This window comes from Prionailurus viverrinus, chromosome A1 (genome assembly GCF_022837055.1).
Source record: "Prionailurus viverrinus isolate Anna chromosome A1, UM_Priviv_1.0, whole genome shotgun sequence".
Taxonomy (NCBI): Eukaryota; Metazoa; Chordata; class Mammalia; order Carnivora; family Felidae; genus Prionailurus; species Prionailurus viverrinus.
This window is the reverse complement of record NC_062561.1, coordinates 22,032,357-22,060,070: the sequence shown is the minus strand read 5'-3', so window position 1 is coordinate 22,060,070 and position 27,714 is coordinate 22,032,357. Positions and strand designations below refer to the sequence as shown.

The 27,714-nt window shown below is 37.3% G+C and overlaps 1 protein-coding gene across 6 annotated transcripts in view; it reads right to left on the bottom strand.

The window, feature by feature from the left end:
- Positions 1-27,714, bottom strand: part of CAB39L (calcium binding protein 39 like) — a 135,092-nt gene that overhangs the window by 97,655 nt on the left and 9,723 nt on the right. For 2 of the 6 annotated variants that reach the window (XM_047865263.1, XM_047865281.1), the window contains exon 2: positions 25,951-26,022. The gene's annotated coding sequence lies outside the window, so the exon portion shown is untranslated. Of the gene's footprint in view, positions 1-2,195; positions 2,586-25,581; positions 25,738-25,950; positions 26,023-26,873; positions 27,023-27,714 lie in introns of those variants that run through there. The other 4 variants (XM_047865291.1, XM_047865254.1, XM_047865273.1 and 1 more) reach the window with 4 other exon arrangements.

Below are 27,714 nucleotides of genomic sequence, written 5' to 3'. Positions count from 1 at the left end.
CTCAGAATAGTTAGGCCTATTCTGTACTAATATTGCTTTGTGTCTCACAATTCAATGATTCTTATCAGGCCATATCTTTCTCATAATGAAAACCATGCTCCCCTAAACCCCTTTCCTTTTTTGGGTATCTTGGAAAAATTCATCAGTTCCATTTCTGTGAACCAAAGAAAAAGTTTAGGCCTCATCTAGTAACTATTTATTAGGTATCTACTTATGTGCCACTGAGCTAGACTCTAGAAATGGGTGATAAGGGTAAAAGCAATGGCTAGAAATATGCCTATGGCAAGGGAAACAAAAATCACTAATCTTAACATGGGATAAGGTCTCATAAAGGGAATGCAATCAACCATGGAAGCTCTCAAAAGTACCTAGAAATCCTATTTATAAGCATCTTTCCCAAAACCCATTCATCTCATTAAATATGCTTTTCTTCAAGCATTAATATCTAAGATAAATAAAAATAATGTCTTATTCAATAGAATTGTTTTTACACTTAGTTTCATTACTAGACTTGCTTTTCTAGTATTTTTCAGGGTGGCAATGGTTTTTCTATACTGTGACTGTAATATGTTCTCAGGTTATAATAAAAGTCAATCATTTATTGAATTATTTTCCAGGGAAGATGGGTCCCAAATTCCCAACAACCCATTCACAATAAACTTCTGAAGTACAAAATATTTGTAAACTGAGAATGACTTAATCTTTATTGTTATATTTACATTCCTATGGGCTTAAGAAATGGTGCCACCACCACCACCACCACCAAGGTAATACCAGTGACTTACTAGCTTAAAATAAAAAATTATTCTGACAATTGTGAAGCTGTATGCAAACCTTCCACCGGTCTAAGAAGGACCAAGTATGGGAACTTCAGTAAAGAAAAAAAGTTGGTTTGTGATATTATCTTTATTTACTTTTGACTTTAAGTGCAAGATACTGGTCCAGAAAACGTTTCCAAAGATCAGCTGAGTTTCTTCTTATACATAGGTCAAAGGCATTAAAAAAAAAAAGAAAGAAAGAAAGAAACCACAAAACAAAACCTGTTCTACAGGCTTCTGCACACATAGAGGAAATGCACCACTTTATATATTATGTCTAGGGTATAAACCCTTTTGATATGTTTACTGACACTCTATTGAAGTTTTCATTTCAGCTAAGTTGTTCTGCCTTAAAGGACTCACTTGAATCACTAAGGACATATTTTTTGATGCTGGCAGAGAGGAAATTAGAAACTTTGCCTAGAATGGTGCACCTCTATGCAATGACTCACTTTAGCAGCTAACAATGTATATTTCCTTCCTCCCACAGAAGAATGATTACGTGTCTTCCACTGATGCCTTTAAAAAGACATATAAAAAATGAGTATACAATCTCCTATGTTAAGGTTGTACAATTAAAGTTTTTCTTGGAATGTGAATACATCTTTTATGAGTTTATTTTTCTTTTTTCTGCTGTATTGCTTGTATACATATATGCATTTGGCTATAACAGTTCTTCAGCAGAACAAAAATATTATGTGAGAGCTTGGTATCAGCTATAAGAAAATAACTGTTTTAATCCTTAATTTGAAATCCATGTGCATCCATTTTGTATCAAATGGTAAATTTGATATGTACGTTGTCTAATTTTTACATTCATTACAGAATTTGGGGAAAAAATCATGTGTCACTTATTGGATCTAACAGAAGCATTCAATATTTAAATTGTATGTCCTTGTAAATAATGGTATCATTAACACTTCCACTGGGATTATGAGAGAAGGGTGTAATTTATAATAATTGAAGATACCAAACATCACATTGATAATTTTAAATTTAGTGACAATACACAGAAAGAGGTAACTCCTGAATTTTTATGCAGTTGAAAAAGAAACATGAAAAGTAGTATACTGCCACTATTTTATTTTTGGTAACCCTCTGTAAATAAAAACCCATTTCCAAAATAAGATATTCCATGGACACAGAATAGTTGGTAATGGTTCAAGTGCCTTAGGCAACAGAGAAGTATTGTTTTGTAGTTGCTGTTTTTTTAAACCTCTCCTAGTAACAGCAGTTCATCATGCACAAAGAAATAAGGTAACAACACAATTTAAAATGAATGTATAAGCAGTAACCGTAAAACCTTTACTAAAACTAAAGTTTACCATATTAATTCCATTTCTATGAACTAGTATAGATAACCTGGCTGATACTCACCAAATGTTACAGAAATGTCCAGGCTTGTCTAAGCAACAAAAAGTAGACACATGGTGGTGAGGTGCTGAAGACAGCTCTCTCTTGGGCTCAAAGCACTTTACATGAAGTAGCTTTATCTTCCATTTAATAGAGGGTGCCTCCTATTACCAAAGCGTTGCAGAGAAAAGAGTTTCCACAATCCCGTCTTGACTTTCTCTCTCTCTCTTTGAAGAGTAACAGTTACCACCGGAAAACGTTAGCAGAAAATGATCACTTGAACACTCACACAGGGCAGCTGTAAATTTCCACTCTCTTTGCTTGCTCTCAGATTCCAAGCCTCGCTTGTCTCTTAATCTGTCACAGGCAGTTCTGTTTCTGGTCAGACCAGCTTGCTTCTGCTTTCTCCTCTCCCTTTCAAATGCACTCTTTTAGATACATACCACACAGTAACAGCTCCCTCTTTTTCTTCCTCCCTCCCAACTGTGCGTCACAAGAATGTGTGTAAAGCAATTAAAGCTGAGGCAAATTTAAATCTTGCTCCCTCCTCCCAAAACAGTCTAGGGATAAACAAAATATTTTTCTCATCCCATCTTTTCCCTTTAAAGTCCTATAGTCGTTCATGTATGGGGTTCCGTCCACAGATTAAACTGGCCTGACAATGCTGTTTAAAAATGTTTCTAACAAAGGTGTGTTGACAGTGATAATAACAGATTCATCTGTTAATATGTTAGCTTCTCAGGGAAGATGCTGATTCCTAATCATAATAAAAATGTAGCAAGGAAATACTCAAGTATTATGATTTTAATCTTCAGATTTTAAAAAGCAAGGAAGATTTTAGAATTAGTATTCATAATTTAATTTTAGGTGTAATTTTGTGGAAGTTTACTGTATTTTAAAATATGGCATATTTTGAAACTTAGAAACAACATTTGTAGTTACAAAAGGGAAAATTACAAAGAACACAGAAACATATAGACCCTGAAAATATTAAGTAGAACAGCTTATACTACTTATGCGTAAACCAAATACAATTACTTTGTTTAGAAGCCCCCGTCCCTCCACATATACATACACAAACACTGCTCAGGATGATTAATATCTCTTCAATGAGAATTTATAAGGCTAAAGACTATTATAATACCACTTTTTCATTATTACACATGTAGATTTATAAGGTAAAATACCTTAAAATTATGGATCTCTCTGCAAAAATTGAGAATGAAGAATTAAGTAGAAAACTGAGTGGAATGGCTGGTGACAGGCTTAGACAACATTTGTAGGATTCTTTGGAATTAAAGAGGCAATGTACTCAGCTTGGAATACATGCTGGCCTTGAGAGAATGCCAGTCAGGGAGTCAGGGCCTGCTTTGGAGTTTTCTCTTCTAGTTCCTCAGTCCCAAAGACTTTCAGGTTCTGTCTCCCAGTTTATATTTCCAATCAAAATTCTCGGGCTCCTCTTCTTTTTTTATTTTATTTTTATTTTATTTTTAATGTTTATTTATTTTGGTGGGGGAGGGTGGGGCAGAGAGAGAGGGAGACACAGAATCAGAAACAGGTTGTGCTGAGAACTCAGAGCCTCACACGGGGCTCAAACTCACAAACCATGAAATCATGACCTGAGCTGAAGTCGGGTTGAACACTCAACCGACTGAGACACCCAGGTACCCCTAGAGCTCCTCTTCTGATGACAGACCTCTCAATTACAGAACTGACAATAGTCAGTAGACCTACTGTATTTTAATCTTAGTCTCTGCAGAACTAAAGCATCCCTAAGAATATGAGCTTAAATAAAGTGCAAAGCAAAAATCTACAGGGACACTTGGGTGCCTCGGTCACTTAAGCATCCAACTCGATTTCAGCTCAGCTCATGATCTCACGGTTCTTTAGATTAAGCCCCATGGCAGTCTCTGCACTGAGAGTGTGGAGCATGCTTGGGATTCTTGCTCTCCCCATCTCTCTACCCCTCCCCCTGCCAAAAATAAATAAATAAACATTTTTTAAAAATTATTAAAAATTTTTTTAAATCTGTAAATAGATTAAATTGTTTATTACCCTTAAGAAAAAAGCAAATAAAGCTTGGCTTTATTTCTTAATCTATATATCATATGTTTAATAAATATACCCTAATATACATATATTTGTATTCTAAAATATGTATTTCTTAAGGTGGTTCATTTAAAGTAGACTTTTAAACTTAAATATATTATAATGTAATTTGGTTCCTAACACCTAAGAAATAGGCACCAAAGATGACTAGAAATTAGTCTGTCAATTATTCCTTTAATTTGTAGTTTTGTAAAACATAGAGTTTTATTCCCTACTTTTAAAAAATGTTAAATGGAGGGGTGCCTGCGTGGCTCAGTCATTTGAGTGTCCAACTCTTAATTTCAGTTGAGGTCATGATCCCAGGGTCTTGGGATCGAGCCCTGTGTCAGCCTCCATGCTGAGCACAGTACCTGCTTAAGAATCTCTCTCTCTCCCCCACTTGCACTCTCTCTCTAAAAAATAAAAATAAATAAAGTGTTAAATGGATATTATCACTAAAGGGTATTAAGTGCCTTGTATCTTCCTGAGTCCAAGATTATACTCAAAAAGTTCTGGTATACCTGAAGATATTCAGAATTTGTAAGGATGGTGCTTAGAATAACTACGAGGTAAAATTTTTTTAGGTCATTTTAGCACTGAGAGACATTATATCAATCTATGATTCTAAGGCACAAAATAAAGACAAGGTATTTAAAGTATATAGTAAGACTGACTACATATGATTATATATGTGTTTACATTTGATTCCTACCAAACACCATTTTTTAAAACGCACACAAAGAAATCACAAAAAGTGGCCATATCTTAAGTCACAAAAAAAGGCAATAAATTTCCAAAGGAAAAATGGTACAACTTCATTCTCTGAAAACAAGATGATAAAAGTAAGTTATTTAAAAAAATTTTAACAGATAAGCAAATATTCTTTAACTAATCCTATTAATACTTGAAAAAAATTTTAAGTACATTCTTCTAGGTTGCCTGGGTGACTCAATAGGTTAAGTGTCTGACTTGGACTCAGATCATGATCTCGTGGTTCATGAGTTTGAACCCTGCATCAGGCTCCATGCTGATAGCTCAGAGCCTGGAGCCTGCTTCAGATTCTGTGTCTCCCTCTCTCTCTGTCCCTCTCCTGATTGCACTCTGTCTCTCTCTCTCTCTCTCAAAAATAAATGTTTAAAAAATTTTTCTTAAAGTACAGTCTTCTAAAAATTATTTGAACAGAGTAATTAAAAAGTACAATTACAGTGACTTTTGTTTCAGGATATGATGAAGTAACAGGGACTGAATTTACTCTTGTCTTACATAACTTAAAAACTGGGCAAAATATATAAACCAATGGTTTTTAGACACTGGACACCAGGCAGCTCAGCCCAGTTATCCCTGAGAGAAGGGAAACAAACAAGGTAATAGCCCCAGGCAGCAGAACAGGAAGGGGAACCCAAACAGAGCATGGCAGTCTCCCTGAGTTAAAGAGACAAGGGTTGAGAATTCAAGAAGGCCAATGTGCCTAAAATCACAGGGCAGAATACCAGAGGAGAGAGTTGCAAAGACAGTCCCAGAGATCTGCAGAGGATTCTCTTCAGATCTTCATCTGAGAACTGATTAGCACGTCTGTGAGAAAACTCTCCAAGGCCAAGAGATGAACCAATGGAAAGAATCAGGCTGAAGAATTCCCAGTATTCACACAGGGCTGGAAATAGTTCCTGTTCCCAATAGCCAGAATGAAGAAATCTCGTAATATATGGAAAGTTGGGTTGAATATTCTGAAGGATACTGCCTTGGCAGTGAGACCAAATTTGCTCTAGATTAAAAGTTGTTCTGGTGCTTCCTTATAGAGCTTACAAGTAGGTAAGTTCTGAAAGGTTAAAATTCTTTCCAAATAAATTAACTGCATCCTAGAGTAGATTCAAAATATTTAAGGGAATTTTTAGACATGTAAAGCACACAGCATACAATTTATGTCTGGCACCCAGTCAAAAATTACTAGGCATGCAAAAAACCAGGAAAATACAATACGACTTTAAAATCTTAAGTAATAATTAAGGTACTACTATGAGTTAAGGTAATAATAGCAAATTTATTTGTTGAAAAGACTTTCTGTCCTTTTTAACAAGGTATAGAGTAATCATTTGTAACATGCATGCAGTAATATACAGTTCTCCAGTAACACTTTCTGCAAGAATTTGTCTTCACTGATGACCCTAACCTAAATCAATCATTTCATCAGGGGTTGAAAACTGGTCATTTAAAAAATTCTATTCTTCTTTCTGCTATATTGGCTGGCACTGTTTTGTAGGAAAGAGCTTCTCCTCAACTATATTTCTAATTGAAAAAGAATGATAATGGCTTAATTCTCTTCCTTTAATTACCAATTCTGAGAGTAAAAAGCTGGTAACCTTCACTTCCAATGGTTGCAAATAAAAGATTGTTTTTGGTGAGGTAAGTCTTTCTCTTCTTTTGAATATCATTCAAAATCGTTCATAAATCTTGGGGCGCCTGGGTGGCGCAGTCGGTTAAGCATCCGACTTCAGCCAGGTCACGATCTCGCGGTCCGTTGAGTTCGAGCCCCGCGTCAGGCTCTGGGCTGATGGCTCAGAGACTGGAGCCTGTTTCCGATTCTGTGTCTCCCTCTCTCTCTGCCCCTCCCCCATTCATGCTCTGTCTCTCTCTCTGTCCCAAAAATAAATAAATGTTGAAAAAAAAAATCATTCATAAATCTTTATATATTCAGTGCTTCAATAAATTACATGCATTAGTTTTTTTGATGTCATCCTTCTAGCTTGGTTTCCCAAAAAAGAAGAGTCTGAAGAAAAAGCCTTATGTAATATTAGTTTTAAAAGTAATCCAATCACAATAAGCAGGAGTGAGGGACAAGAGGAATAAAATAAAGGAGGGAGAGCCAATTATGACAATATGCATTATCAAGCTGGCCACCTATTTAATTTGTCAGACTGAACCTCTTAAGAGCCATATAAGCACATTTCAGGACCACCGCTAAGGTATGAGGAGAAAATTTATTCACTGGCTTCATTTTCCATTGATTAAAGAAAGGCTTTCCCAAAAGAGCATTAACTGCCATACACTTGAGTTTAACTCCTCTGTACCTCCAGGGTGCACATGTGTGAGTCTTCCCTGTGGACACTGCAAAAAGCCAGGGGCTTGCAGAACAGCAGGAAATAGAGCCATGTATGGTTCCACCTACACTAGAGTTTGCACAGAGCTGAACTGAGACCAGTGAACCCTAGGGGATATGCAATGATATAGAAGAGGTATTTATAATAAGTGTGCAAATTTCCCCAAATATGTCCAGTGGAAGCCACTTCAAGATACTTCCTGCATACTTTTGATACAATTCCATTACTCCTCAAATTTTTATTGCTTTCTAGTTCACCAGAATGTCCCAGCCTCACTTTGTATTTACTCTGTCACAGATCTGGAATGAGCCATTTCTCCAGGGAGCTCCAGTGTTTTTAGTGAAGTTTGGGTAGCAGGCATACTTGTTGCTACCGGGATGTCACTGCTTCTAGACCCTTCAGTGATCAAAGTTAGGAAATACGTTTAAAAAAATATCATTAGTTTATATCTAACATTACAGAGTTTCAACTCTACTTTTTAAATTTTATATTTGTCTTCTCTTACATAAAAATCTTAGTTCAAAACACATTAACATAGTGATGTGGTTATCTTTCAATATACCTAACATAGATTCAAAATAACATCAAATTTCTAACAATAAAACTAATAAGTGAAGTTTAAATAATTCTTTGCAGGAGCACCTGAGTGGCTCAATAGGTTAAGCGTCCAACACTTGTTTTCAGCTCAGGTCATGATCTCACAGTGGTTTGTGAGTTTGAGTTCAGTGTTGGGCTCCACATGGATCCTACTTGAGATTCTCTCTCTCCCTTGCTCTCTGCCCCTCCCCTGCTCATTCTTTTCTCTCTCTCTTTCCCTCTCTCTCCCCCCAAATAAATAAACTTTAAAAAATAAAAAATCAATTTTTCTCAGTTAGCTTCTTTTTAATTTCTTATGTTTACTTATTGAGAGAGACAGAGAGAGAGAGAGAGAGAGAGAGCAAGCTGGGGAGGAGGAGAGAGAGAGGGGGAGAGAGAATCCCAAGCAGGCTCTACACTGACAGTGCAGAGCCTGATGCAGGGCTCAATCTCAAGAACTGTGAGATGATGACCTGAGCTGAAATCAAGAGTTAGATGCTTAACCAACTGAGCCACCCAGGTGTCCTTCAAGTTAACTTATAATTTAACTTGTAATGTACTTTTAAGCATATACAACTACCATTATATTAGAGAGTTCCAATGTCCAAACGTTGGATTAGTTTACCTGATACAAAATCAAAACTTCTATTTTACATTGTTAATTCACAATTGAAAAAAATTCCATAGAATGAGATTTTCATTGTTTATTATTAGATAGAGACTTTAACAACCTATAAATAATGTAGTGCCATGGAGTTGTATCAGCTATTGAGAAAAGCAGAGAGGAAAAGTTAAAAATGCAAATGATACATATAGATCAAGTTACGGTCAAATGACATCATGGTTCACAAAATAAGCAATGATTCTACAGCAATTCAAATACAAAAACATGGTGGGAAAAGTTATTACTATATGTGGTAGTGTAACTATGCAGAATTCCAATACCTCCTCTACCTTAGTAGTCACATTCACATTATTGAGTATTGTAAGACTTAGATTCCATCTTTGATATCTACTTCACTAGCCATAAGTGTTATAACTAGTTACAGAATTTTTAAAGGCACAATATTAAATTGATTAGTTCATCAAAATAACACACTGGTGGTTAAAAAAGTGTTTACTGTCAGGGTGCCTGACTGGCTCAGTTGGTTGAGTGTCTGACTTCAGCTCAGGTCATGATCTCGCAGTTTGTGGGTTCGAGCCTTGCATCAGGCTCTGTGCTGACAGCTCGGAGACTGGAGCCTGCTTCAGATTCTGTGTCTCCCTCTCTCTCGGCCCCTCCCCTGATCATGCTCTGTCTCTCTCTCTCTCTCAAAAATAAATAAACATTTAAAAAAAGTGTTTACTGTCAGCAGTAACAATAATTGACACAAAAACTGATTTGTCATGTTAAAAAAAAATCAAGACTCTAACATGTAAAATACAAAACACACAAATACATATTTTTATGATTGTTTTATTGGCAATTTAGTGCTATTTATTGAACTAAATTATTGTTAATTTTACCTTATTGGTTTCAGGGTTGTTTATGTTTAATGAGTACATTTATTTTTATTTACATATAAAAACTGGAGGAGAAAGTTAACTAAAACAATTGGACTGCAAGTGACAGACCCAATGCAAATAAGTTCAGCAAAAAGGGAAATTAAGGATCATGTAGCCACAAGCCTAGGATTAGAGCAGTGGTTCTCAACTGGGGAAGCATCTAGTGGGGAGAGGCTAGAGAAGCTATTGAACATCCTAAAATCAGAGAATATCCTCTCCCCCAACAAAGAGTTATCCAGCCCAAAATGTCAACAGTACCAAGGTTGAGAGACCCTGGATTAAAGCTAACTTCTGCCAAAGCTTAAACAAGGTCACCGGAGCTCTTTCTCTCTCTTTTTGCATTGCTTTTTTTTGTGTGGCCTTCATTCATAGTTGGCCTCTCCCTACCTGGTAGAACAGATTACAAGGCCTTGGCCCCCACAATCTCAAAAGAAGAGGTCTCTGGTCCTGATCCTCTCTTTCAAAAGCCATATCAAACCTGAAAAATGATTTTGGTCCTGCTAGTTCAGGTAACCAATTGTTAATAACCGCATGCGTAAGAACAGGGCCCACTTATTAACCAGCTTGGCTGCTGAATGTGTTAGCATTAGTGCCAAGAGATTGACAGGCCTGTGAGGTAGGAAAAGGTGAATTATGAGGCTCACTATGAAAGAGCAACTTCAAGTCAAGAGTCAAGTGAAATGTTGGGTGAGATTATCTACAGTAAGATTGAACTTCAAAGCATTATGTAGCTGGATTCACTCAGTTACATTTATGTGTTACATAAAACCATTCCATAAAGAAGTTCCAACTGGTTGCCCAGCATCCACACCTACCCTTTTCCTACATCTATACTTTCAACAATGACCCCGCCTAACATTAGGCAAGGTTTCCACACGTGACGAACAGTGCACTCACTCTTACTCAAACTTGTTTACTGCCTCCAGCTCCAATATCTGTTGATTACATGCTCAATCAAGTTTGAAGCTGCTCCTTATGGTCTATCATCCTATGGCTCACCCCCACACCAAAACATCTAATAATAAACAAGGCAAAGTAAAAAAAAAAAAAAAAAAAAAAGGACACCAGCAATAAACACTCCTACATGAAAAAAGGGAGATAAAAAAATCAATCCATCAATCCATAATATATATGATATTTGGTTGGACAGGAAGAGCAAGCTTCCCTGTCTGGGAAAGGAAATGAGTTCCATAGTTACCAAATTGTTTGCCCCCTGATTCTAGTCTCTAATCTCTGGGAGATCTCCCCTACCAGCCATCCCCCAAAATCACACTGAGAAGGTCACTGTGGATGGCTCCTGACTGGGAGGTTTCCTGCTGAAGCAGTCCACTTGTTTCGGAATCACATTCAGTAGTCTGGGAGTTTCCAGGGGATGGGAAATCACAAGCCTTTACTTCTCAGACTTAAATATCTTTGACAATACAACTCTCTTAGATTCTCTTTGGCTTTGTGTTTTCTACTAATCAAAGTCAGAAATCGCTGAATCTGAACTTGCTGCTGTGATTTTTGTCTCTACTGGCTTCACTGCTCTGTCCATTACTCCAGCCCCCAGGTTACACTGTTTCTTCCAACTCGGTGAGGGTAAACCTGCCCCCTTACACCCAGGATGCATCCCAACAGATCATGTTGTATTCTGGGGTTGACTGTTAGCTTTGCCCAAGGGCGAAGAGATGCTTGGGTCCTCAGGCTTCTCCTATGTTCTGAACACATCTTTTCTTTCTCATCATATCTTTCATATTTTCTAACCATATCTTCTCCTAGGTTCTTTCATATGTTTCTCACACTGTCTGCTTCCCTGCTTTTGCCCATACTCATTTAGCTCAGGGCTGTGATCACACTGAAGAGGCAAATAGCAAGGTACAGTGAGGCTGGAACTCAATATTCAAAAACTTCATCACAGACAATTTTTTTTTTTAAGAAAAGGTAGGAACCTAATAAAAACAGCATGGTCTTACATGCTAAATGGTTTAAAAGTACATAAATAATAATAACATAAACATAAATAATAAATATGGCACTTTACTTTGAAAAAGACCTGGCATTTGCTTACGAAGGTAGGTGTTAAAGAGTTGTAGTTTGTGAGTTATTTTGAAATAGTGGTAATAGGGTTATCTGAAATCAGTTGGAAAGTTTTAATACCAAATGTACATGGATGTGACTCATAATATGTGCTACACTGAGATTGCTGGTTGGTATTTGAAGTGTGTTCATGTTGGAGCACCTGGGTGACTCCGTTGATTAAGTGTCTGACTTCGGCTCAAGTCATGGAATCACGGTTTGTGAGTTCGAGCCCCATATTGGGCTCTGTGCTGACAGCTCAGAGCCTGGAGCCTGCTTTGGATTCTGTGTCTCCCTCTCTGTCTGCCTCTCCCCTGCTTGTGTTCTCTCTCTCTCTATCTCTCTCAAAAATAAACATTAAAAAAATTGAAGTGTGTGCATGTATACATTTTGTGTATTTCTATGTGGCTTGGTTCAGCAAGGTGGTTTGTGCATTCCCATAGTGCTTCTCTGAAATGAAACTACCCAAAAGTAAACAAGGAAAGTGTATTATGCTCACACTGTTCCCTAATATATCAATCAATCATGTTGGAATATATCTGTTTCAAAACAAGTGGTATAGCAGAAATGACTATTACATTTACCATTATAAAATATATGTATGTATACATACATATGTGTTCGAGTAGGCTAAACATATTGTAGACCTATCATTGCAATTTTGCTAATTTGAGTAACTACAGATCTTTGGCTGTTTTAGTGGCATTTACCTCTCTCTTATTCTCACTTCTTTTCTTTACTTCTCATTCATGTTTTTGTTTGTTTTTCTCTATTCCTAAAGACCACAGTGTAAATCCAGAATATCACAGCTATATACATCTTTAGGCAACCCAGAAATAACATTTAATTTATTTTTTGATAGCCGTTAGCCTTAAAAGCCAATAAAGTCTTGAGAACCATAGATTCTACCCAAGAACCAAGATTCTACCTTGAGAACCATAGGTTCTACCCAAGAAACATAGATTTCTCTAGTTCTTCCTTCTCATAATTTCCATTTCAAACATTATTAACACTGAGGCTTTGGAAGTTGCTTAAAGATATTCAAATTGCTTTCATAAAAGCAGAATATAGAAGAAATGTTATAGGAGAAATAATTTAGAGGTATCCAAGTTGCACAGAAATAAAATTTAACTGACAGAATTAAAAACACATTTCCTGTTGTGCACTTGAAACTAATATAACCCTGTATGTCAACCATACTTCAAAAGTAAAGAATTAAAAAAAAAACACACACATTTCCAGCTGTCCACTAATTGCTAATCCTTGGCCAAATCTGGAAATCTTTAAAAGGTCTCATAACTAACTTGAACAAGATAACAAAGCTCAATTATTCTGGTTTTTCTCTTACTCTATTCTGCTTCCCATCTCCTTTTTTTGTGTGTGTGTTTCAGGAGGGAGGAAGGTGAATAACAAAAATTAGGCGACATTCTTACCCCTATTGGCTGTATTTCCAAAACACCAGAGCAGACTTTCAAACTGAGTAAAGTCAGGGTTTTTCTCTTTCCAGCACTACTCTGGCCCCCTGCTGGTTCCGAGCTGCAGTGGCAGCTGCAATATTCAGCCCCAGCATTAAGATCTCCTATGCCAGTCCAAGGAATGACTGATTGCTTTGCTTCCCTAATGCTAAGATAGTATAATGTACAGCTAAACATATTTAGCAATAAACAGACACAGATATATAGCCTCTGAAGGCCTGTATGTGATAAGCTGTTCTGAATATTCTTCAGATATCAAGCGGCTAGTTTCATAGGCTGTAGTCTCTGGTATTAGGCAGACCTAGATTTGAATGAAAACTGACTGTATATAAGTAACATAACTTTAAATCAGAGATGATAATACAGTGCCAGGACTGGCTGTGAGGATCAAGTAAAATATATGCACATGGGCCTAGCAATCAGTTAAGAGCCAAATGTTAGACATTTCTCCACTCATAAAATAAAAAACAAACTCTAGCACATATTAAAAGTATATCAGTCCACTTATTGCCCTGTCACTACTCTGGAATGATGCAGATCCACTGGAAGATTCACAAGCAGTGTGTAATCAACTTCCTTTATTAAACAATTAAAACAATTAAACAAAGGGCTATACTGGGTGCTCCAGAGATACACATACCCACATGCCAATAAGCCAGTAACTATGCGTTTAAGGACTTTTTAAATTGCCTTATATACCATCCAGAACAAAATAACTCCAAAAGAATTCTGGATGCAACATTTTAGAAAAGCATGGGATAGGGATACTACAGAAACCCTGGATTTTAGCCTAGCTTCATCATTTGCTTGCCTTGTGCCCAAGTGAATTAAGCTTTGTTCTATATATTTAAGTAGGAACACTCCATCTCAGAGGATTATGCACACATAAGTAAATGACTAGAGACAAATTAGTAAACTAGAAAACTAGTAAAATGGAATGAGTTTAAAGAATATTTTTTTTCTAAGACTTAACCCTCAAATCAACTAGAAAAACTTCCAGAGGCCACTATCATTAGCCCCACCACAACAGAGCTAAAGAAACAACGCAAAAAATGTCTACCTCATATCAGATTACCCTAACGAAAAGGTAGACTTGAAGTGGGGGCAAGGGAAGTGGGACTATTAGCCAAATGATGTCAGTAAAAAGTTACAAACAAGTTCAAACGTTATGGAAGTGTGAATTTGAAAATAATAGTAAATTATCAAGGAGATGCTCTATAATAATGCTTTTTGTCTAAATGAATAAATAAACTAAAAAAATGTATAGGATTCATTCATCCAGCCATCTGAAGGCAATCTGCTCTATGGGTATACAGGTTGGAATAAGGAATTTATATTCTAATTGGGGATATAAGACATGTACCAAAAATACAGTGTAAGGCAAAAAGTTATGAATCACAAAGGAAAAGACCAATGAAATACCATAAAAATTCAGAAGAACAAAAAAATATGTATATCTTGAGGAATCAGAGAATGTTTCACAGAGACGGTAGCCCTGGAACTCAGTCTTGAATGATGGGTATGATTTGGTTTAGGAAGTGCAAAATGTAAATAACAAAGAAGTTAGTTTATCAGAAGCAAATGCTATGTGAATGATAGTAATAAAATGGAGAAACAAGTTTGAGCCAAATTATGGAGAAGCTTTAAGAGTAGGGTAATGAGTTCAACTGTTAATTTCTGGGCAAAAGGCAACCATAATGTGATCAAAACTCTATGTCACGATTATGAATTTGGTGGTGTATAAGAACCAAAAGGGCAGAGAAGAGAAACAGTAGGTGATGAAATTAAATGACAGGGAAGGTTACTCAGCAGGGGAATGAGAGGACTATGTGAGTATCAGAGGAAATAGGCTTGGCAACTGAATAAATGTCAAATGGTAATTAAGAAAACACTCAAGATAACAATGAGTTTCCTTGTTTTCTACCTGAAAGAATAGGCTGGTAATATCTCAAAAGAAATAAGGATCAGAGGAGGAAAATTTTTTTTACAAAATAACCAATGCTTGATATGTAAAAGTTTAAAGTGCCAGCAAGACTTCTGGATATATGCCTGTGGGCACTTGAACATACAGAAATAGAACTTGGGAGAGAAAACAGAACCAGAGCAATACACCTGAGAGTCACTCATTCTGCCAATGGAGTACAAGAAAAAAAGAGCCAAAAACAAAAACAAAACTTTAGAGAACACTGGGGCGCCTGGGTGGCCCTGCTGGTTAAGCATCCGACTCCTGATATCAGCTCAGGTCTTGATCTCAGGGTTCAAGCCCCACATTGGGCTCTGCGCTGGGTGCAAAGCCTACTTTAAACAAAAAACAAAAAAAAAAAACTTTAGGAAGCACCTACATGTAAAGATACAAAAAGTACAATGCTAGGTATAAAATATCTTTTTCTGTTAAGTGGAGGTGGGGCAGGATGGTCACAAGCCATCCTGCCACTATACTGTTCTTCCAGCCCCAGGAAGAACAGTATAGAAAGTACTATACTGTACTTTCTAATCATACTGTTTCCCTCATTAAATTTCAAAAATTTTTTTTTAATTTTTTTTTCAACGTTTATTTATTTTTGGGACAGAGAGAGACAGAGCATGAATGGGCGAGGGGCAGAGAGAGAGGGAGACACAGAATCGGAAACAGGCTCCAGGCTCTGAGCCATCAGCCCAGAGCCTGACGCGGGGCTCGAACTCACGGACCGCGAGATCATGACCTGGCTGAAGTAGGACGCTTAACCGACTGCGCCACCCAGGCGCCCCATCAAAAAAAATTTTTTTTTTGTCTTTCATAATTCTTATTTGCCTCTTATGTTATTTCCAGGGGTATAGCTGTACTTAATATGGAGAAATGGATTTTATATCATCTTTTCTGGACTGGAAGCCTTGAACTTGCTTTTTAAAACTTTCTTTTTAAAACAGGGCATACTTGGGGGCACCTGGGTGGCTTAGTCGGTTAAACGTCCGACTTTGGCTCAGGTCATGATCTCGCTGCTTGTGAGTTCAAGCCCCATGTAGGGCTCTGTGCTAACAGATTGGAGCCTGGAACATACTTCAGATTTTGCTTCTGTCTCTCTCTGCCCTTCCCCTACTCATGCTCTGACTCTCTCTCTCTCCCTCTCTCTCTCTCTCTCAAATATAAAAAATAAAACATATAAAAATTAAAACAGTGAATATTTTTCTTTTATAAGTTAAAATCACTATGAAAAATAAACATATAAAAAAAAAAAAGAAGAGAACTTCAAAAATGTGAAGCATTCACAGTACGATGCTATAGAGCATTCATATTCCCCTAAAATCCTAAAGACATAGGCTGATAGAGACATCAAAGCCAGGCTGGGACCACCATAGCATACTGCAGCATAAAGCAGGCAGAGGACAGTCTTCCAGGGAAACTGATCATCTGATCCAAGTAGCATGGCCCAACTACCCTGCCTAGAAGACTGGATGAGAGGCAGAAGTCTTAGTAGTGCCTGACACACAACAGTCAAGGACAAAATCAGGAATATATGAGGTTAAGGATTGAAGGCACAAGCACATAATACTGTTTCCAGGTGTTTGGTGAAGAATGGAAGGAGAACTTGAAGGTCTAAAGAAAGGGGGTTTTGTTTGCCTTTTTTTTTTCTTACTTTGAATTCTCAGTAGATTGAGTGGGACAGATATGAGGAAGATGCAGGAGAGGAGGGGGACAGTCAATGGGATGAAATTCTTGAGCTCACAATGAAAGAAAGGATCAAAAATGTAAGTGAAAAGTTTAATATCCAAGAAGAATGACACATATTTTTCTAAAATAGGAAGGAAAGATAACGTTTGAATAAAGAAACTGTCATGGTAAAGAGGAATGAAGTTAGGGAGCACACATTTACTTTAATTTTCTCAGAAAAGGACTCAAGTTCATCTGAAGAGAATGAGGTGGAATAATAGAATATGCCTTTGAGCAGAGTAAAAATTGATCTTATAAAAAAACATATCTAGTAAGAATAAAAGCTAAAGGTTATAATTCATGTACACCAAACTCTAAGTTTAATAGTTACAAGTCCTCTTCTTTCCAAAAAATATAACCACACTAAGTGAAATACATGCTATGATTTTCTTCCAATTTCCCAATTTAGGGAATAACAAAGGATGAGGTAAGAAAGAATTGATGAAATCCTAAGATACAATAGATAACTAGCATCATAAGCAATAAAAATGGGCTTAGCGCTATAACCAGTTAAATGGTAATAATTCTCATATCTTCCTGCCCTTCTTTGCTGATCTATTTTTTTCCATAGTTGGTACTTCTGTGAAAAGTTCTTATTTGAATTAGTTAAAAACACAATATACCTTTACCATAAGAGAACAACTCCCATCCAATTGAGAACTGACACACATTCTCTTTTTATAAGGCATATCATCTCCCAATTTTCCAAACTTTTACAAACTCACTTTTCTACAAATTACTGAAATCAGAACTACACAAAAATGTTACGTTGGAAAATCACATTATTACTGTTACAAATCTTTCAAAGTACAATTTGTGAGCTGGTGCTCACAAGAAGAAAAACAGGCTCCAAAAAGAACACAGAAAAGACAAAGAAAGAAGTAGCCTCGGTAAAGTAACAGAAAATCTTGAACAAGACATTTAATTTTCAGATTCAAACATGGCCATTTATTGCAAACAAACACAGCATTTGTGGTAAAACATATTCAGGTAATGTACTGGAACAGGAAAATATCTATAGAATTAGTTCAGTAATTCTAGTTGGATTCCATTACCATAACTGAAGACTTATAAAACATGATTTAGAGTAGGAAAAATTATTATAATCTATTAATAACTATAAAAGAAGAATATGGTTAATAAACGCAAACACAAAATTGCATCTTGTTTTACGAAACAAACTAGTGTACTTTTCTTGCTTTATTGACTCTTTTAAAATGTATCTTTCATTTTGCATTTCGATTTCAAAATAAATGCTCCCTGTAGAAAAAAAACCTTTTTATTTTACATGCTTCTCTATTGCTTGAAGATCTCCTGTCTTCCTTTTCTCTAATTCCACTCTACAAAGTTAACCACTGTTAACAGTTTAGTTCTGTTCTTTGATTTTTTTCCCAGACATAATCTGTTTAAGTATATATACAGTTTTTAAAAAATGGTATCATACCATATATTCTGCTTTGTAAGTTATTTTTGTTTCTTAATAGTAGATCCTGGTTTCTTTACATGTCAGATTTAGTAAAAAGACTTCATTCCTTTCAAAAAGCTACATGATATTTTTTTTAGGTTTATTTATTTATTTTAAGAGAGAAAGAACAAGCAGGGGAGGGGCAGAGAGAGAAGGGGACAGAAGATTCGAAGTGGGCCCTGTGCTGACAGCAGAGAGCCCAATGTGGGGCTTGAATTCATGAACTGTGAGATCATGACCTGAGCTGAAGCTGGATGTTCAATAGGCTGAGCCATCCAGGCATCCCTACATGGCATTTCTTAATATTCGTGCACCACAATTTATTTAACCATTTCTCCATATGCAGACAGTCAGGTTGATGCTGTTTCGTTTTTTTCCTTTCCTATTTTATAATTTTTTTTTTTTTTTGAGAGAGAGAACAAGTGACACATGAGTGGTAGAGGGAGAGCAAGAGAATCTTAAACAGGCTTGATGCAGGGCTTGATCTTAACAACTGTGAGATCAGGACCTGAGCTGAAATCAAGAGTAGGATGCTTAACCAACTGAGCCACCCAGGTGTCCCCTTATAATGTTTTTTAAATTTGTTCAGGGATAATGTAAGCATGAATTAGGATTAAAAACTCATGGTGCTAGTTGTCCTTTGAAAGAAGCTATAAAATGATCATCTAATAGTAATAAACTTTTTTTCCTAAATAAAGATCTTGGCTTTTCATAGCTGATAAACACAAACAAAAGTTGTCACATTTTCTTTTTCTTTTTTTTTTTTTAATTTTTTTAACATTTATTTATTTTTGAGACAGAGACAGAGCATGAACAGGGGAGGAGCAGAGAGAGAGGGAGACACAGAATCTGAAACAGGCTCCAGGCTCTGAGCTGTCAGCACAGAGCCCGACGCGGGGCTCGAACTCACAGACCGTGAGATCATGACCTGAGCCGAAGTCGGACGCTTAACCGACCAAGCCACCCAGGCGCCCCAAAAGTTGTCAATTTTCAATACAATGTTATCAGTGAGTCTAAGGACTTAGACACACAACTGGTTTTCAAACTAACTACACATTATAGCCTAATCCTCCACTACTTGATTAAATTTAACAACTCTTTATTGGTATTTTTATAAGCCTACTGTAGTACCAAGTTCTCTAAAGAATTCAAAAGAGGTCTGTGACAAAGGACCTGCCTTCAAGGAGCTTACAATTTGGGGGGAAGGGGGTGGCGAAACATAGTCATCTGTATGAAATAATTGCACCAAAATATAAAGACTAAAGAAAATGTAAAAGGAAGAGGAAATAATCAAGGGACCAAGAATCATAGGATAAAATATAGATCATACCTAGTGAGAAAAGGTAAAGAGTTAATGCAAGAAATGGGAATTTAGAGGCACTTTGAAAAATTACTAGCATTTGGATAGTAAGATAGAAAGGAGGCAGGCGCCTGGGTGCCTCAGTCCACTGAGCGTGTGACTCTTGATTTCAGCTCAGGTCATGATCTCAGTTTTGAGAGTTCAAGCCCCATTGTCAGCTCAGGGCCTGCTTGAGATTCTTCTTCCCTCTGCCCCTCCCCAGCTCACACTTTCTCTCTCAAAATAAAGAAATAAACTTAAAAAAAATAAAAAGGAGGGGGGAGATATTTCCAGCAAGGGGAAATGTTTTAGCAAAAACCTGAAGACTGGAATGAAAGAAGAAATAAAAGGAAAAGGGAAAGAGAGCTAGGAGAGAGAGAAAAAAAAAAAAACATGGCTAAGAGGGAAACATAGGGAGGGGGCGCCTGGGTGGCTCAGTCAGTTAAGCTTCTGACTTTAGTTCAAGTCATTATATCAAGCTTCGTGAGTTCGAGCCCCGCGTAGGGCTCTATGCTGACAGCTTGGACCCTGAAGCCTGATTAGGATTCTGTGTCTCCCTCTCTTTCTGCCCTTCCCCCACTTAGGTTCTGTCTCTCTCTCAAAAATAAACATTAAAAAAAAATAAAAATAAATAAAATGTAAAAAAGAACAGAAAGAGGGAAACATATAGGGATAAGGTTTTGAGATGGAATGGTGAGCAGGGAAGGTTGTTGGTTTTTTAGGTGCATACATTTGTTGTCCGGAAGAAACCTGTAGAGAGGTAAAACTGAAATACCCTAATCAGAAAAAAAGCCAGTGGTAAGGGAAAAAGTGAAGATAAATAGTGAGGCATTTAGAGAGATCATCTCGATGGTAGAGGAAACCCAGATATTAGCTGTTCTCCGCACACTTGGTCAAACATGTTTTGGCCCCATATCCAGGTACACCAAGGATTTCCTGATTTTCAGAAGTTTTTATTTGTGGGGTCAGGGTTAGAGTCACTGTTACATAACACACAGTATTTCATATAGAAAGTCCCATCTAATATCTCTCCAGAGTTCTTATTCCCTTCTTGCTGGATTTTCCCTGTGCCCTTCAAATTTTTATTTTCATTATTTCCGTCCCAGGGTCTACTTCCAAATCTATATACATAACTCATCCTAGACACCAACAAAACAGTCACTTCCAATTGACAGGACACACTTAAGGCAATTTAACAATCATCTTCTGACAGTTGTTAAGCCCCTTGTGGACTCAACATTCATCACAAATGAATTATCAAGGCATTTCTTCCAAACAAATCCAGTGTTTTCTACAAAAGCCATTCTTATGCCAACTACTGAAAGATTGACGGTTTCTCCATTTCAATACAGAATCAAAAATGTAGGAGGAAAAATACATTCAGGATATCTTCCAAAAAAATTCTACAAATCACTGGTCTGAAAAGGCTAAAATGACTACCCCTAAGAGCAAAGGAGCCTAGAAAAAATGAGCATCTGACATTTGCAGCTTCAATCACGGGAAGAAGGCATGAAAATATGAGGTTTGGTATGACTTTGGATAGACCATCAATAGTCTGCCACAAAAGTTAAGTAAAAAGCACAATAAAGATACATAAATTAGTGATTACAACTATACTTTTTGAGTTTATATTCCTAAATTCCAGAAATTAAATGGCTTACCTCAAAGTATTTGCAAAGTTGTTTTTAAGTGGATACAAATTTAAACAACCTCTAAATATTTAACACTCATCATTATTTATATAGCATTTTATAATATCAAAGAGTGTCCATATATATGTTCTCTATAAAAGCCTTGAAAAGAACATAAAGGAAATATGATTCTAGTAGCTCCACTTTAAAGATAAGAAATATAAAGTGAATGGTTTTACTATAGCAGATTCAGATAAGGAAATTGAAACTGAAAGTTAAAATCTTGACTTAGGGCGCCTGGGTAGACTCAGTTGTTAAGCATCTGACTTCGGCTCAGGTCAGGTCATGATCTCACAGTTGGTGAGTTCAAGTCCCACCTTGGCTGAGCACCAGTCGGAGTCCACCTCTGTGAGCTCCAGTCCTGCTTTCGGTGACAGCACGAGCCCCCCCCAGTGAGCCCCGCTTCTCACTAGCTCGCTCGCTCTCTCTCTCCCTCCCTCCCTCCCTCCCTCTCTCTCCCTCCCTTCCTCCCTCCCTCCCTCTCTCTCCCTCTCTCTCTCTCTCCCTGGCTCTCTGCCCCCCCCCACCCCCCCCCCCGTGGGATTCTCTCTCTCTGCTCCTCGTTTGTATGCATCCTCTCTAAATAAATAAATAAATAAATAAATAAATAAATAAATAAATAAATAAATAGCAAGCTTGACTTAGATGCCAACTTGTCAGTGGTATCAGCGGGGTTCAAATCCTACCGCATTTTTACTAATACCCGCTATTTGGTTTGGTACAGCATTACGTTTGAAACAACATTTGGTTAATTGTGATTTCAAAATTACTGTAATTTTGATCTTTTATACTTAAAAACATCTCACCAGAAGAGCTTATTTTGTGAAGATATGTGCACCACAAAAGAGATTTTCTGAATAAATGAGTTTATGAATAGTTTTAATTCATTTCTGGCTAACTCCCACAATCAAGAATCATCAAGAATTTTGACATAAATACTGGTTTAAAAGTTATTTTTAATAACCATTCCTCTGACAACAAAAAAGGAATTCTTTGCCTCCCACAAAGTTCTTTATTTAGACTTTTTATTTTCATTGTTGTTCATTAATTCTAGGTTCATATCTGCTCAATATTGCTAATCATACATTCTTATAAAATGATATCCTCACAACTCTTCATATTTTGGATATATTTTGTCTTTTTTCTTTTCATAGCAAATACACGGAATTTAGCCTGTGATATCACACAACTGCTAAGTGGGCTGAATGTTTTTGCTGGGTGACTGGCAGGACTGAATGGTGCTGATATTGTCTAACAAATATTGTTTTTTTCATTTTCCATTTATAATAGTTATCACTCAATAATTCCCTTAGTTATAGCTGCCTCCTTTAGAGCATTGCTTGATGTTAGTCTGCATTGGCTCCACACCCTGTTAACTATCCTATTCTTTCATGATCCTCTTAGTACCACAAACCAGCTAGCATTTCTAGCAACAAATGCTAGCAGAAATCTAACGGTTTGGACTCCTCTGGGTTTCTAGAAGCTTCTTTGAGACACTTGTGAGAATTCTTTGTAGTTGAGGAATGACTGAAAGCCAATCAGGTTCTCCAGTAAAGGAGAGGAAAAATAACTGAAATGCCAATCATTTCCCTCATTTCTCTGGCATACTTTTCTTTCTTCATAGCACATGGGTCTGTTCTTATGAACACATCTCCTCTCTCTTTCTTTTGTCTTTTCCTGTGTTAAGAAGAGTACAGAGGTATTCCTGTTATTTCTGACTGGTGCTGCTATATTTGACTTTGTTGATGCCACACCTGAGTGTCAGAGGTTCCATTTCACACTGAGAGACAGGGGAAGTTTTGGAAAGTGCTCTCAAGTCACTGGTCTCTGCTGGGGAGAAAGGAGAGAGAAGCCCCATGGCCACAAGGTCTGGCCCAGCTCTGGGAGCCGAGACCTATGGGGAGCAGGTGGCCCAGTGTCTATTTTCTCTTATATCTTAAAATGTACTTTCTTTCTCAGCTACTTAGCAAATTAGATGCAAATGGTATTTCTAAGATAGCAACATCCTTGATTCAATTAAGGGGAAAGAGAGCCTTGGATATTTCATTAAAAAAATCATTTTGACAAATTTTTCCTACCCAAATTAATTCTGTTTCTGTTGATAAATACAGGGATAAAAAGAATATTTTTAATGTTCCTTGTAACCTTTCATGTTTTCTTTCTGGAACTTTTGATTAGATCACCTTACAATCTTTCGTTTTCTATAACTTTTTTCTCTGTGTATGGTCTTCCATGCAGTTTCTTTCTAACTGTACCTCATATGCTGATTTACCGTACCATTTAATCTTTAAATTATGTTATTATACCGTTCATTTCTGATATTCTTTTAAGTTTATTTATTTTGAGAGTGAGCAGTGGAGGGGGCAGAGAGACAGAGGGAGACAGAGAATCCCAAGCAGGCTCTGCATTGTCAGCACAGAGCCCAACGTGGGGCATAAGCCCACGAACCGTGAGTCATGGCCTGAGCTGAAAACAAGAATCGGGCACCTGGGCACCTGGGTGGCTCAGTTGGTTGGGTGTCCAACTTCAGCTCAGGTCATGATCTCAGAGCTTGTGAGTTCAATCCCCTGGAGCCTTCTTCGGATTGTGTGTGTGTGTGTGTGTGTGTGTGTGTGTGTGTGTGTGTGTGTGTGTGTGTGTGTCTCTACCCTCCTCTGCTCATGCTCTGTCTCTCCCTGTCTCAAAAATAAACATAAAAAAATTTTTTTTAAAGAGTCAGGAGCCTAACCGATTGAACCACCCAGGTGCCCTTCATTTCAGATATTCTAATTGGCTCTTATTTTAACATGCCTGGTCACTTTTAAATTCTGTTACTCTTTAGGGCACCTGGGTGGCTCAGTCGGTTAAGCGTCCAACTTCGGCCCAGGTCATGATCTCACAGTTCGTGAGTTTGAGCCCCGCATCAGGCTCTGTGCCGGAGCCCGCTTCGGATTCTGTGTCTCCCTCTCTCTCTGTCCCTCCCCCACTCATGCTGTCTCTCTCTCCTTCAAAAATAAACATTAAAAAAATTTTTTTTAATTCTATTACTCTTTATGTTTTAGCATCCCTCCTTTATGTATTAAATATTAAATATTTATTTTATGTATTGGGTATTTCTTTTTTGAGGGAGCACGCACATGCAAGAGAGGCAGAGGGGGAGAGAGAATCTTTAAAAAATTTTTTTAAATGTTTATTTTTGAGAGACAGACAGACAGAGAATGAGTGGCGCAGGAGCAGAGAGAGAGGGAGACACAGAATCTGAGGCAGGCTCCAGGCTCTGAGCTGTCAGCACAGAGCCTGACATGGGGCTCAAACTCACGAATGGTGAGATCATGACCTGAGCCGAGGTCGGATGCTTAACCGACAGAGCTACCCAGGCGCCCAAGACAGAATCTTAAGCAAGCTCCATGTTCAGTTTCTCATGACTGTGAAATCATGACCTGAGTGAAAATCAAGAGTCAGATGTTTAACTGACTGAGTCACCCAAGTGCCCCTTGGATATTCCTAATAGGAAAAACCTGTGTAGATTTGTTTTGGTTGTTTGTGGTTTCTGCTCTTTGCTCATGGAATTTTGATTTTCTCCCTTCATGTTTTGTGATTTTAAAAAATGTGTAAGACTGGGGCGCGTGGGTGGCTCAGTCAGTTGGGCGTCCAACTTCAGCTCAGGTCACGATCTCGCAGTCCATGAGTTGGAGCCCCATGTCGGGCTCTGGGCTGATGGCTCAGAGCCTGGAGCCTGCTTCCGATTCTGTGTCTCCCTCTCTCTCTGCCCCTCCCCCATTCATGCTCTGTCTCTCTCTGTCTCAAAACTAAACTTAAAAAAAAAAATGTGTAACAGCTTATTTGTTAGAATTTTAATAATGATACTCTGACAAACAAATGTTTGTCAAGAACATTTATAACTCCCTCTGTGGAAGATTTTTAGTTGTTTCTGTCAGGTACTGAAAAGTATTAGAGACCAAGGTCCATTTCAAATTAAAATTCTCCATTTGTGGGAGACTGTGAAAATAAGTATTTAGGGACCATGAAAATACTATAAATTAAGGCCTCAAATCCAAGTGAATGTGAGCCGGTAACCAGGAAGTAGTAGGAGAGATTTGATTTTATTTTTTCAAAGTTTATTTATTTTATTTTAGTAATCTCTACACCCACCGTGGGGCTTGAACTCACAACCCTAAGATCAAGAGTTGCATGCTCTACCAACTGAGCCGGCCAGGTGCCCCAGTAGGAGAGATTTTAACTCCACCCAGAGCTCTATGCCTCTCCAAGATGGTGTCTGATCAGGCCCCCTACACTCTACAGAACCCAAGGAATTTTTCCCTGTCCCCATCCCTCACCATACACAACTTTCTATACTAACAGGAATCCATGCATATCACCAGAGTATTCAGTGACTTCAGCACTTGCTTACCTCACAGGATGTACTTCTTCTGTTTCAAGCCACAAAAAGTTTCCCTTATTTTCTTATAGGTTCATCCACTCATAATGAAGGTTTTTTAAATATTAAATCTAGTGTTTTTCATCTTTGGTGGGGGGGGGCCGAATTCAAGAACTCTTGTCTATCATGCTGCCAGAAAGGGAAATCTATTTAATATTTCTGTAATTGCTTTGTAAAATTTAAATTAGGATATTATATATATATATATATGTATATGTATATATATGTATATATATATATATATATATATATTCCTGTATAGTTTTATTTTAGTGTGTTACTGTAATCTTCAAGTATGTGAAGAACATTTATACTCTTGACTGAGTCATTATATTAGCTTACCTTAGAAGTTGTATATCATCTGCAAATCGGTTTCAACTTTCTGTCTTCACCAGTCACTGATCAACACAGCTTCTGACAAAAAGAAAAGCTTCAAAATTAATTTTTAAACTTTTATAGCAAATCCAATATATTTTCTTACTGTTATCAGGTATATAGAATTACAAATTAAATTTCCACCATAATCATATATAGATAAACCAATTAAAACAGGAAAATCCCTCTACCCCAATTACTTCAAGTGCCAGAACTTTTAGAAAGTAGCATTGAACTAAGTGAAAATATTTTATCATCAGGGGAAACCAGTAGTGGTATGAGGGGGTGGCTTAGAGAAGGGGAGCCCTAGCACCCCCAAAATATATCCATTAGCCCTCATCTTCCACAGGAAACATAACTTACTTAAGCTAGTATCTCAAAGGCCAATTTTTAGAAATGTTTTTATTTATTTATTTTGAGAGAGAATGCACACATGTGCATACAAGTGGGGGGAGGGGCAGACAAAAAGGAGAGAGAGAAATCCTAAGCAGGCTCCATGCCTGCAGGGTCCAGCACAGAGACTGACACTGGTCTCAATCTCATGACCACGAGATCATGACCTGAGCCAAAATCAAGAGTCAGACGCTTAACTGAGTGAGTCACCCAGTTGCCCCTAGAGGCCAATTTTTATAAAAAGGCTGTGCAAAGCTTAAAAGAGCTTTTAAATATCACAAAAAGAAGCTTTGAAGGGTTTTTTGCTTTTAACAGCATCATGAAAATCCATGCCTACTAGAGTTTTTCTTTCCTACTTCCCACACTTTTAGTTTGCATCTTTTATTAATTTCAGTCATTGATGGCAACTTTCACAAAATTTTTATCTTCGACATCAATATAAGGATATATGTGTATGTGTGTTTACATTTCCCCATCAGAAATAAGAGAAAACTTACACTTCTCTCCTTTAGTGCATTGCTCTTGCATGAAGAACATATAAACCACTGACTTAGGGTCTGCATATTAATGTATTTTCTGAGCAGCAACTACTGGTTTAAATAGAACATTTAGCTCCTGATGTTCTTTCTTCTCAATATTTGAAATCCTGCAATAATGTAGTAGAAAAAGCACAGGCTTTGGAATCACATTGATCTGGGTTTAAATCTCAACCTCCCACTCTGTAACTGTCTGATCTGAAGCAAATTACGTAACCTCTCTGAACCTTTTAGGGATAAAATATCATGATTCTCCATAGGTATACGCAAGAGTCAAATGATATATATATAGTGTCTGACACAGTGCCATATAACATGTACTCTGTTATGTAGCTGTCCTGTGTTTTTTTTGTATTTCGCTTCCATTTTGCTCAATCTGTCAAAGAAATTTTGAGACTACATTTTCTTAATTTATAGCCTTAACGAACTTCTGTGGTTTTGTTCAACAATTATCAATATTTTACATCTATTTTGGCCAATAATATACATAAAATACTTTAAAAATAACAATATAACAATAATAATGCTAAATCTAGGTCCTAAAGTCACTAGAAATTGTTCCTTTTCTTGTATGGTTATGACACCAAAATGCTATACAGTTATGTAAATTTATTTCCATTCCTTCTTAAATTTTTCTTTTAGTTCTTCTTTTTTTCTTAATGTTTATTTTTGAGAGACAGAGAGAGAGAGACAGAGAGATGGGGGAGGGGGCAGAGAGAGGGAGACAGAATCCAAACCAGACTCCAGGCTCTGAGCTGATAGCACAGAACCGGACTCAGGGCTCGCTCACAAGCCATGAAAT